Source organism: Varanus komodoensis, unplaced genomic scaffold (genome assembly GCF_004798865.1).
Source record: "Varanus komodoensis strain SLA01 unplaced genomic scaffold, ASM479886v1 scaffold12, whole genome shotgun sequence".
In the NCBI taxonomy this organism is placed as follows: Eukaryota; Metazoa; Chordata; class Lepidosauria; order Squamata; family Varanidae; genus Varanus; species Varanus komodoensis.
This window is the reverse complement of record NW_025335349.1, coordinates 18,049,149-18,062,006: the sequence shown is the minus strand read 5'-3', so window position 1 is coordinate 18,062,006 and position 12,858 is coordinate 18,049,149.

Here is a 12,858-nt window from a genome sequence, read left to right as displayed (position 1 = left end):
TCTGCCAACAGCATGAAATTGGGCAAAAGCTTTACCTTTATTTATTTATTTAAAATATTTTTATGCCGCCCCCATCGCAACAAAGCCTCGGGGTGGCTCACAACAAAAACAAAATACATAAATATAACAATTATACAAATAAAAATATTAAAACCCGGTGCACCTTGGCTTAAAAGATATAAAATCCTATAAATACAAATAAATTAACAATTAAAATGAGTTTTAAATAAAAAGGACTTTGCCTGGCGCCGAAAAACAAATAACGACGGCGCCAGGCGGACCTCTCTGAGGAACGCATTCCATAGATGGGGCACCACCGCAGAGAAAGTCCTCCTCCGGGTACTCACCATCCTAATATCATTCACAGAGGGTTCCCGGAGAAGGGCATCTGTTGCTAATCTCAAGGGGTGGGAGGGCATATATGGACGTAAGTGTTCCTTTAGATACCCAGGTCCCAAGCCGTTGAGGGCTTTATAGGTCATAAGCAACACCTTGAATTGGGCCCAGACTTCAATCGGGAGCCAGTGGAGCTGATGGAGAACTGGGGTTATATGAGAACAATGCCCAGTCCCCGTCAGCAGCCTGGCAGCTCTATTCTGCACCAACTGAAGTATCTGGACCGTCTTCAAGGGTAGCCCCACATAGAGCACGTTACAGAAATCTAATCGGGAAGTTACCAACCAAAGGTAATTAAAGTTACCTTTAATCACACTAGCTTTTATTTGGGGAAAAAATAAGCATCGGAATCATCAATGTTCTTTTTTTCTCCCCTTCATACATTCAGCATACAACATGCTTGAAAAAGAAAAGACTTTAACATTACCCAATTAGAGTAGAATTCTAATTAATGGGTCTGTATAAGTAAGGCCAAATTTGCAAATTATCTGAATAATCAAGAGTCCAGATAATTGGGTAGAGAAGGCAAGAGTGAGCAGAGAAGGGAATCTGTTGGCAATTTATTCAAAAGACAAACTTATTTATTGGAGAATTATCTGAAAGAAGGAAATGGATAATTGGTTATCTCCGTGTGTGTGTGTGTGTGTGTGTGTGTGTGTGTAAACTGAATGAAAACAATGGCCAGTTGGGAGGTCAAAACACCAATTACATTATGCACTATATATTTTGTTCCTAAAGAATTCCTCTATTCTAATTTGGAATTTGAAAGAAAAATTATTGATAGAGAACTAAATATCATAATATTATTACAGTTCTATAATATGCTGCATATTTATTCTTACTGGCTCAACTACTGTAAGATATCCATAGGAAATTACTTCTTATTCCATCATATGATTTCATTGTTCATTTGTGGAAATGAGAAATGTAGAAGATGCAACAATTAATCAGCAATAAATCCAATAATGGTAAATTTTAAAAAATGAAACAAAATAATTGTTCCGGTAATTGGCAATTCTGATTAGCCAAGAATAATGTCTTCCCCAACAACAACACCACATGCATCCACCTCCATGTAAGATCCAGAGTGCTAAGTAATTTGTGCTGCAGGTGGCACCAACTCAGTTGTGTTTTTCAAAGCAAGATCACATCTTCCCAAAGGGATTTGTCATAAGATTCAAGAGTCTCTCATCTAGCCAGAAATAAAGACAAGAACTTCATTTATACCTGAGGATGGAGGATTTCTTATCTAGCAAGCCATCACAGCCAAATCCTTCTCCATTGCTTGTTGGCACATCCAACAATAGGTAGAATAAAAGATGGTTTATCAGAGAAATCAAACACAGATTGTCTTCTAATACTCTGTGAATTACACTCCTGTGTTTGGAAAGGCAGTATTTCCTGTTTTCCCTGGCTTTGCCTTAACATAGAAGTGTAAATTTTCAAAGTCTGTGGATATCAAAGTTATTGCTTGTGTTGTTTAATTTTTTGCCTTGCACTTCTCTTACTATCCTTATCTGTGCAGCACAAGCTGCCTGCTACCTAGAGCGTATGTTTCACAGTAAATGATTGTTTGTTTCTTTGTAAACAATGGTATATTTCTTGGCTGTGGTTTCTACCTGGCCAGTTTAAATCCAACCTTCTTTCATGTTGCTTTTCTTCACTGCCCCCTTTGTCTCTTTCCTCCCCCTTTCCCCATTTTCTTGTCCCCAATGCTGGCCAGTGGGCAGTTCCCACATTTCAGTAGAATCAAATGGATTATCCTTCACTAGTCCTCTGTCACTTATGATTTATGCCCGCTTGAAGAAACACTATATGATAAAGGGTATCAATCATACCTATAGCTTTTGCTCCTTTTTTTCTTATCCAGCATGACATCTAGTTTTTTTAACATAATGGTGACTCAACAGATATGATCTTTTTAGCAGAAGTGACCAAATAAAGGAGATTGAATCAAGAATATGAAGGGCTTGACAAACATCAGTGAGTCATAAACAGCTGGAAGAACAAAATGGAAGAACAAACCAGGCCAGGTTTCAGACAGAATGAAACCACAACTGCTATCAAATGTAATAAACATGATAGTATTTTTATATACAGAAAACTGAGGCTTTGCTGCATAAGCCGTTAACATTTAAACCTGAAGTCTTTCTATTAGGCATTGTTCCTGATAATTTTGATAAACAAACTATACATTTGACTTTACATATAACTACTGCAGCGAGGATAGCATTTGCTCAACATTGGAGAAGCGAAGAGCCACCTAACGAAGAGTTGATTTTAAAAAAGATCTTGGACTGCACAGAGATGGACAGATTGACTTTGTCTTTGAAGGAGAAGGAAGATACGTACTTCTATCAAACTTGGAATATTTTTTATCATTGGTTAGAGAAACGGGACTATGCTTAGAATTGAATATAGTTCTTAAAAGTAAAATAAAAGAGTGTGATGTCGACCCTGTATATCCAATGTCCTGAATAACTGTTGTTTTTAGTTTTGGATTTATAGAGAAAATAATAAAAATTGTTTTTTTTTAAAGAAAACCAAGACTTAAAAGGAAAGGTATTTGGGGCCATCTAGTTACTAGCTATCCTCCCATTCCCTTGTTACCTCTGTCCCCAGCCAGGATGTCTTGATGGATCCAGAGTTGTTAATTAACACTGGAAGTTGATTGACCTTTGCTACTGCCCCAACTAGCTTGGTTCATTACATTTCCTCCTTTAGGGAATCATGCACTCAGCAGAGTTAACATGGGGTAGGGGGAATATATGTGCTTTACATAATCACTTTTCCTTGTATGAAAGTCAGGTCATTCTAATACCCTAATCTTGTCAGGATATGTCTTGCATGGCTAGTCCATAATCCTATGCACTCTTTCTTGGGAGTAGGTTCTGATGATGTTTGTGGCAGTTATTTCCAGGTGAACCTACACAGAATTAGATTCTTAAAATCTTCCACTATGAACTGGAGTTGAGGTGAGTATGAGGGCAGCTTAGGAAAAAAATTACAGGAAAAGCATGTACAAGAAAATATACTCAGTAAGTTTTCTAAAGACTTCAAATGATTCAACATTTCAAGCAGTTTATCTTGATAATGTTTATTAAAGTTATATTTTATGTGTAATAATAAATGCTATAAGTATTCAAGCAAAAATTGTACTTGCCCTTCGAAATAAGTAATGGGTGATGGATTCTGTTTTCTTAAATCACCATTCAATAAGGATATCCACTTATCCATTACAAAAAAGAGAAACTATGTCACCAAAACAGAGGACAAAAGAAGACATTTTTATGATGGATGCATATAATTGTGGCAAATTTAGAAATAATTACTAATAATTACTAATTTCTGCTCTGTGATTTATGTAAATTTGCCCAAAGAGCATAAATTTGTGTAAATTATACACAAAGGTCCAAATTTTGCACAAATTTCAAATTAACAAGAGGGACTGGTGAGTTCTATGTTGGTGGGACTCCTGATCCATTACAGCGTTTATTCTGAGTTTTATATGAGCTATCCAAGGTGCTCCATGGTAGCCAACCTGTCTTGGGAATGACATTCAGGACCATGGATGGAAATAAGCTCAGATTTCTAGGAGATTGACCCAGAGATTCCACAGAAGACCAGCTTTTCCTGAGTTTCATATATTGCATGTACTTGGAGACCAGTTTTTAGCTTTCCCAAATGTTCTACAAATTTGGTTAAAAGAAAATAGAAAGAAAGAAAAAACACTGATAAAAAATGCACATTTTCACCTATATGCTAACACACAAAATGAACTTGGGGGATTGCAATTTCAGAGATGAAAATCTGATCAATTTCAATGAGTGTAAATCCAAGGGATGGGAAAAAAAGGTAATCCTGTCAGTGAGCAGATAATAGAACAAAAGTTATGAACCCATCCACAAATTGCTTCATACAGATTTAACAAAATCCAAAAGCATAGCTCCTTTCCCACCACCTTTTAGCACCATTTCCTGAATTGTAGCTGGTCCTCAATTGAGATGCACATTTGACATGCTTCTTCCCTTCTTACTTGCACTCCCAGTTCTAACCAGGGCTCCAAGTTGCATTACTGGTGAGAGATCAAATCAACAACCCAGAAGTTCTAGGTTAAATTCAGGAGATGGGAATGGGAAGTTGGCTGTCCAGCCTCATCCCTCTGGGCCTTACTCTTGAGCCACAAAGTCCATGCTAGAGGCACCACAACATGTTCCAGTATGTAAATGTGCATTCATCCTTTCTCATACTTCAAACAAAGCAAAAGAAAAATTTCCATGTGTTTTAAAACTACGGTTCAACTTAGGGCTTAATTTGAGTCAGAACTCACTAAGTCATACCTATAAAGCATGTGAATAATAATGGCAATATTTTAATTATATGTAGAGTGTCTTTGCTTCACTACTGAATATCCACACACATGCGTGTGCACACACACGCACGCACACACACACAAGTCATATTTCTGCAGGAAGCTCTTCCTTCAAAACTACCCGAAGAATCTAATCGCACACACATATATTCATACATATCTAAACTCTGATCCTTTTCTCCATCATTTATCTGTTTTGATACTTATTTTGATAAATGCACATCCATGTGTTTTTTAAAAAAGCAAATCACTTCCTGAAAAGCAGAGAAAAATTAATATTTTCACTGATGTGATTGCACTGCTATGTGTGAGCTCTTTCAGAAAGAAGAAAAAAGGAGGGGAAAGCTTAACTATAATTCAGTGAGAATAATAAAGAACCTTCCTGTGCAGCACCGATAATGCAATGGTCAAAACTGAAGGCTGATAAAAATGAAAAGGTAGAATATTATCAAACCAATATGTGCTTGGAATAACTTGATCCATCTGTTTTAAATTAAACAAATATAAGCCATCTGAAGGCAGTAGATGAGTTCTAATATTTGAAAGATAACGGCACCAAAGTAATTTAAAAACAAATGAAGTTAACAGGAGAGCAGGAAGAGAATGGCACAAGCATTACATGATTGCCTAGAATGTATGCTCTGCAGGTGGCTTAAAACAAGAACAGACCATATCATACCAGTTGGGGATCAGCCAGCACACTATATACAATGTGGGAAAGGCACAAATATCCACAAGTTTCAATTCCCAAAGTGAAATGCAGAGATTCACTTGTGCTGCTTTGCCAGGTCTTCCATGGTGCATTGTACATCAGTGGAGATCACATTATGCTGCATTCATCATTCCTTTGGAAATGGTAACCAGGTACACTGCCTCTATAAGCCAGTGAATTTGCATTGGGAGCAAGATGCAATTCATCTGATTGTGCTATCAGAGAGGCATAGCCACCATTCGGAATCAGAGCATCCAACTTGCTTTTGTGGCTAAGAGTCTGGAGGGGAGGGTGGAAGAGGGAAATCTCTGCAAAAGTAAATAGGAAGGTTTTACACACTGCTAATCTAATTTCATTTCGAATATGAAGTTGGATCTCAGCTGGCCCTTTCTAAAACAGTAAAAGCATAACCATGGGAAATTCATTGTGAAGGTAAACAAGAAAGTAGGCCAGTCTGACTCTAGTCCATATATAATTGCTAGTGGGTTGATTTTTTTAAATCCAGCCAGTTTATTGGAAGATTCCAGTGTCAACAATGTCTATGAAGAACTGGGGCACACGGACATTTCACAGGGAAGGAAAGATCCACATGTACATCTATGTGTGCCTAGTTCAGGAACAACTGGGAAAAAAAAGATTCATGCAGCACGTGGCATTTTAACTTTGCCCTCCCTCTAACTGGGGCCTAACCCTCATTTTGGCTTCATTACAGCACTACAGAGGGCAACATAATGTAGTTCCATTGATCATATATTTTACTATGCATTTTCCCCTCTTTGGGTGAATCAATTATGTTAGGAAATGGGGGTTGGAGGGGCAGACAGCAGATTTCATTACCTGGGAAATGACATTTGGAACTAGCTCTTTCTTCTCTGTTTCTTCACGTCAAATATCTCAGGGGTATGGAATGACTGCACTCTCAGCTGCCGAGGTTCGAACATAGAGCCTGTATTATTTGAACTAATGCTGTTATTAAATAACCTAATGCCACTGCAGAAAGCAGCCATTCCATGCCTCCTCTTCCTCTCTTTTTCTTTTCACCCCTTTTCCCTTCTTTTCTTTTTACTTCCTTTTCTTTTCTTTTCACCTAAGGAAATGGCTTACCTCTGAAAATGTCTTGAGTACTTCATAGGAATGAGTTGTGTTGCATGTTACAACATCTATTCAGCCTTTTTAAAAATTAACACATGCACACACAGATGCACACAAACATTAAGGCTATTAGCATATTCCATAGAAATAAATTCCATTTAATTGTACACAGACATTCAGAATAAAAGCTCTACAGAAGCAATGTGAAAAACTTGTAGAGTGCACTTATATTGAGAAGTTTATTTCCTGATCAAAAACTAAAATCAAAAAATAATTAAAATGTAAATCTGTCCATTCTGATTGTCAACTAAAATATCCAAATTAGGTTGCAAAAATGATTCCTCATAGAACATTTTAAAACAATTAAAATATCAGTATCAAATAACAGCATCAATAGAACATAAGAAGTCAGTTCAAAATCAAATAAAATCAAAGCATAACCCAAACTGAAGAATCCATTTAAAGAAATCATTCAAAGTAATGAAGAATAAGAAGGTCTTATCCAGTGGTCCCTCCCCTGTCACCACCCATACTTTGAGGAGAATCTCCCAATAGATTTTAGATTCTAGGCAGATTAATGTTGGAGAAGATGGTCTTCCAGTTACCCAATTCCCAAACTGTTAAGTTCTACATCATGTATATCCAGTAATGTTTATCTGTGACTTTGTCTTGTCTTTCAATCATATGTACACAAACATGGAGCCAGAGTCTGCAATTTCCATGCACATTTAATTTGCCGTAAGTTCTGGTAAACTTTGTAAGACTTATTTCCAAGTAAACCTGTGTGCATCCATCCTATTCAATGTTGTTTGTTAAAATGATAAGATTAATGGTCTGCATAGGTTCCAAATTTTGTTCTGGTTCCATTTATTGTAATATATATATATATATATATATATATGTGTGCTTAGATTATACATGCACTTCAATATACCTCTCTGAAATCATTGGAAAGGATTGAGTATTAGGGCACTTTGTTACTTAAATCATAGGTAATTCATTCTCCTCCCAATATAAATACTCTGTTATGCTGCCCTTTATGTACACACTTTTCTTCAAGTGGTTCAAGTTATTTCCTTGTCTTTGTCCTTGAAAAATCTCAAATTGAGTTACAAAGCACTTAGCATAATTTTAGCTGTCTGATGTGCATATCATATCAGGCATCTACAGTAGTTCAAAGGCAGTGTGATGAATACAATCCCTTTTAAAAGAGGGTACTAAAGAAATTCTCATTATGGATCATTAATTTAGGGTGTCTTTTAAATGCAAGCATTTTCAGGCTACACAATTCAGTTACCTGGTCAAAGAGGATGCATGGTAAAGGAACTGGGTCTCATGCTTTAAAAATATACTTTATATAGACAGTATATAGTATATTGAAACCAAATATTGGCACTTCTTACTAACCCACAATTTCTTTTCTGTAAAATGCCTACATTTCAGTTCTCTTTATCTGATCATTTTCCTTAGGTCAGCCTTCTACCAAACAAGTGTCCTTTAAATATGCTGGATTACAGATCCCATCACCCCTGCCCAGCATGCCAATTTCTTGATTGAACTGTTCAAAAATTATTGAAGAGGCCTGATGCAGCAGACTCATGGGAACACACCTCCGTCTGATCAAGGGCCTGAGTCAGAGAAAGCATTATTACTAATGAGGTGCATATGTGATGGCTCATACATGTGTTTGTTACAATTTGTATTTGTGTTGGCCTTATCTGAGTGCTTTGTCCACATTCTGGGAAAGGCTTCATGGGCCACCTGGGATCCAGAAAAACCTGATATGAGTATATTAGGCTTTTGTTGTGATTTAAGTTGATTGCCTATAGGTTCTCCATCTTCATCAAGTCAAAAGTAGTTGCCCTCATTCAGGATGCAAAACTCAGAAATTCCAGATAGAAGCCTATATATAAAATACCTTTCTGACTACCCTTGCAAAGCAACCCATAAAAGCATCTTTAAACTTGCCAATCTAAATCCTTGGAGGAAAACACAGTTCAATATTGAACTGTCTAGCCCTCAAGACAGTTCTTCAGGTTAAATCATCACCTGAGCACTCTGCTCACTTTTGATCTGGCTTCTTCTACCTAACTAGCAAGCAGTGGTGAGCCGACCAAATATTATAAGCTATGTTGTTATTTTATGTTTATCCTACAGTGATGCTGGAAGCAGGATCAGCACCTGGACTGGGAACCCAGAAGGGACGGGGGAGTGGTCATCCTCATCCCTGATACGGGCCTGATCTACATTGGCTGCCTATTGGAGTATTCCATTGAGCAGATGGATCTCAGTTGTACACTAGGAAATCATAGGAAAAAAGCTTCCGATCCAGACTGAACTCATTGAATGTGTAGAACATACCACACCTTCAGCTAGCATAATGGTTCTGGGGGAGGCCACCAAAAAGTAAGGAAATAGCAGCTAAGCTGCATTGCTGCATTTTAAAAAGACAAAAGGGAACAATTCATGAAGAAGACTAGTGGGCTAGCAAAAGTCAAAGGCAGAAGAAGAAAAAGAAGAAGATCAAATAACAGATGGTTTGGCTCCATAAAGGAAATGGGTTTAGAATGCTGTCATGGATAGAGCATTTCATTCATAGGGTTTGCCAGAAGCGGGAAACAATGACACAGAAACAACAGCAACAGCAGGGCTGGCCCTCCCTGAAGGCAGGGTGAAATCCCTTCCTCTGATGGTGAATGGAGGGGATCTCCTGCATCTCTGTGTTACTCCGGAAGACCGGCTGCCCCCTCCAGCAGCTGCCACACAGAGCCCACCAGCTGCTTCCTTTGGCAGCAGAGCTAATCGAGATAAAGGGAGCAGCATGGTAAGGAAGAGGGAGCAATGGTGTGACAGTGGGCCAGCATAACATGGCAAAGGGACTGATGAAGGCCAGAGGAAGACAGTGCTAAGGGGAAGGGTCTGATTTCTCACCTGCACTTTCCTACCTCAAGCAGCTGGAGAGCTTGCCCTGGGGCCGATCATGACAACGGAGCATACATGCACTTTGGATGGAAGTCGTGGGCATATATTTGGACATAGATCCCATGAAAAGGGACCCTTGCTTCTGATGAAATCTGCATGAGGCTGTCGCTATGTTTCAAACAATATTTCCCTGATAATGAGAAGGAACATAGGCCTGGAAAGAATTTAGGTTTGTTTGTTTGTTTGTTTCTAGTTTTTATATAGCATCAATTCATTACAAAATCTCAAGACTGTTTATACACATTGACAGCTGTACTAGTGACTAATTAATATGTTTACTGCCTTCCTCAGAAATCCTTATTTCTTTAAGAAAAATCCATAGGTTGGAAACTTTAAAAACTAAACATATTTTCTGATGCCTGTCACTTAAAAGAAAAAAGAAAGGGAAAGGGAAAAATCCATTGAGAAGGAAGGAGAAATTTATAATTCAGAGAACATCTTTTAACAGGTAGACTTATTCTGACCATAATAAGCTCTAAATATTCTCATGAAGGATCATACTGAAGCATATCATTCCAAGATTAAGAATCTTTTTGGACTCAAGTTTTATTATTATTATCCTGCAGCAAGAAAGATTCCTGTGCTTCATAAAAAGGACAACAAATGCCTGAAATTGCAATGAATTCTTCCAAAGGAGTCAGACCCTACCTTGGAGAAGGCTTTTACCTATCACTGAAATGATAGGCGTTGTGTCCTGAAGGCATCAACCTTCCTTGGAGGCAGGAGGATATTGATGTGGAGATAACAGCTCTGCCCTGGAGGGCATCTCTGTTGTTGCAAGTAAAGAACACAGATTAAAATTTACTCCTGAGGGCAAAGGTTGTATCCTGCAAACTACCAGATTCAGCTTACATCCAAGGTTAATGCCTGCCTCACAGTCAAACATGTATTACATCAGCGGTAGCAACTGGATTGCTGCTCAAAGGAAATTAAATCACTTATTAAATATTTAACATCTTATCTCAGGACTTACAAATCTCTCCAAATATTTCATCCTGTGCACAGAAACAAGGAAGTTCCGTGGCAGTGGGGGCATGGTATATTACAGTACCATCCTATACATGTCTTCTATGAAGTAAGTTTCATTGAGTTCAATGTCCTTATTGTCCGATAAGTAGATATAGGATTGCAGCTTTAGCCAATCAGCTATGGAAGCTACCTGGAACCTGTTTGTTCAGAGATTCCCTGGCCTGCATGTTCATCACAATCATAGCATTAAGGTGTGATTTGTATTAGTATAACTTTTTGAAAGACTTAGTATAACAAGGCTAATTGCAGAATTAACAAAAACACAGAGAGGCCTGCTGTCGAAGACCATTTGCCTAAAGTACATCATCGTCAGCTATCAACAAGAACTTGTGGAGCCCTTCCCAACAGGCAAACCCTGAGGCTCGCATGTGATGTCTGCTCCCATGTTCTGCTGTAAGCTCTTACTTGAAAATTCCAGCAGTCTGCATCCATCCCATGTGTGAACTACATCTTCCTGACAACCACATGAGGATGAAAACCTTTACCACTTTCTGTTGATAAGCCTCCCCAGGAGTATGTGGCTGACCATAATCAGGAGTGACTCCAGATTTTTTGAGGGCTCTTCCGCAAGGTACTATCAGTAGTTTTGTGCTGTGAGCCGCCCTGAGGCTTCGGCAAGGGGTGGCATAGAAATGTTTTAATAAATAAATAAGTAAGTAAGTAAGTAGCCCTCCTCTTTCCATCTCACCACCATTGTCACACTCTGCTGCTGCTTCTCAGCCTTCCTCTTGTTCCAGATGTCACTTGCTTGTTTGGCAGTCAGGAAGCCTGTGAGCAAACTGGTCATGGCATCTCTAGACATTCCTGTTTGCCACCACTTCTGTTTGGACTGGAGCAAGGAACAGGTGATCAAGAATGCTGCAGGCTAAGAAGAGGAGCAACTAAGGGGCGTATCATTATGTGTGGCAACAGTGGATGCCCAACCATACCTACCTTCTCCAAGCTTAACACAAGAAGGCCAAACTAGATCAATGTTTCAGCAACTCTAATTTCCATATAAATTTATGGAAATGATTGAACTTGATACATGGTTTGATACTCATGGAATTCTCACCTAAGTTGTCCATAGAAATTCCCTAGAAATATGAGCCAAATTATGTTACCATGAAAGCTGCAGGTATCTCTTCCCTAAGCCTTCTTACCACATTGCTCCAGTAACTTTTATAATCAGATGGGTTGTATATAGGTACAGCCTATTTATATCAGTTCTGTCCACTCTCATGGGAAATCTAGCATCACCAGCATGGTTTGATCCCCACAATATCCCTAGTTTACTGACTTAAGTAAAACTCATTTCCAAAACTCAAATTGTGGCAGCAACATTAGGCTTCGAATGGGACACAGATGGTTAGGGTAAGGCCTGCTGTTGGATATGTGATTTGCAGAGTGAAAGAAAGAGAGTGAGAGAAGAATTTAAGAGCATTTATGGGGCTGTATTATCATTACCCTTCCGACGGTGGCACGGACACCATTGGCAGATTGAATCCCCCGCGTTCCTTTGCAGTGTCTCCAATCTGCTCTGGAGACATGGGAGGCCTCCTGTGCAAATCTCAAAATCCTCCAGAAGTAAATTCATATTTGTTTCATTCACTCCAAATTTATTCCTATCCATCCAAGTCTCTAAATGTTTAGCCTACTTCTATGAACGGTGGTGCCAGTACAGCAATTCGCATGGCTGGGCAGGAGGCTCTCAGTACAGTAAAGAGGGCAACCCATGTCCTTGCACCTCTCTACCGCCATTTACAACAACGTCCTGTGTGGGATAGTATGGAAGCTCCACATAAGTATAAAATGCTTTTTGTAATTTAGGCCTGTAGAGCTCTTTTTGTGGGAGTTTCAAAAGAGGCTGAACCAAAGGGAGGAAGTGCTTTTTTGTACACACTTTCTGTGAGGATTCAACTTATCTCTTGCTCCTGGGATGGATGATTCTCCAAAGGGAAAGGATCATTGCTAGAGTGAAAATATTGATCAATCTATGAAGGTTAGATGGCTTCATGACATGGTCACATGGTTGGTTAAATACCATGCTACCATCAAAGACCTTCCACGATTGACTGAGATCAGTATTTTTGGCAAGACCCAATTTTAAAGCATAGTGCCAAAATGGCAGGCAATCACAGAATGCCCAGATAGTTATAAAAAGAGATGGCTCAAGAAGACATTTTAGTCCCCAGTGACCTCTGTATTTACGACAAAGTATTGGTTTTAAAGTGCTGTGTGCTCAGAGAATGTGATGGCTGATGCTTTAGATGACTCTCAGAAATTATTTGCAAGG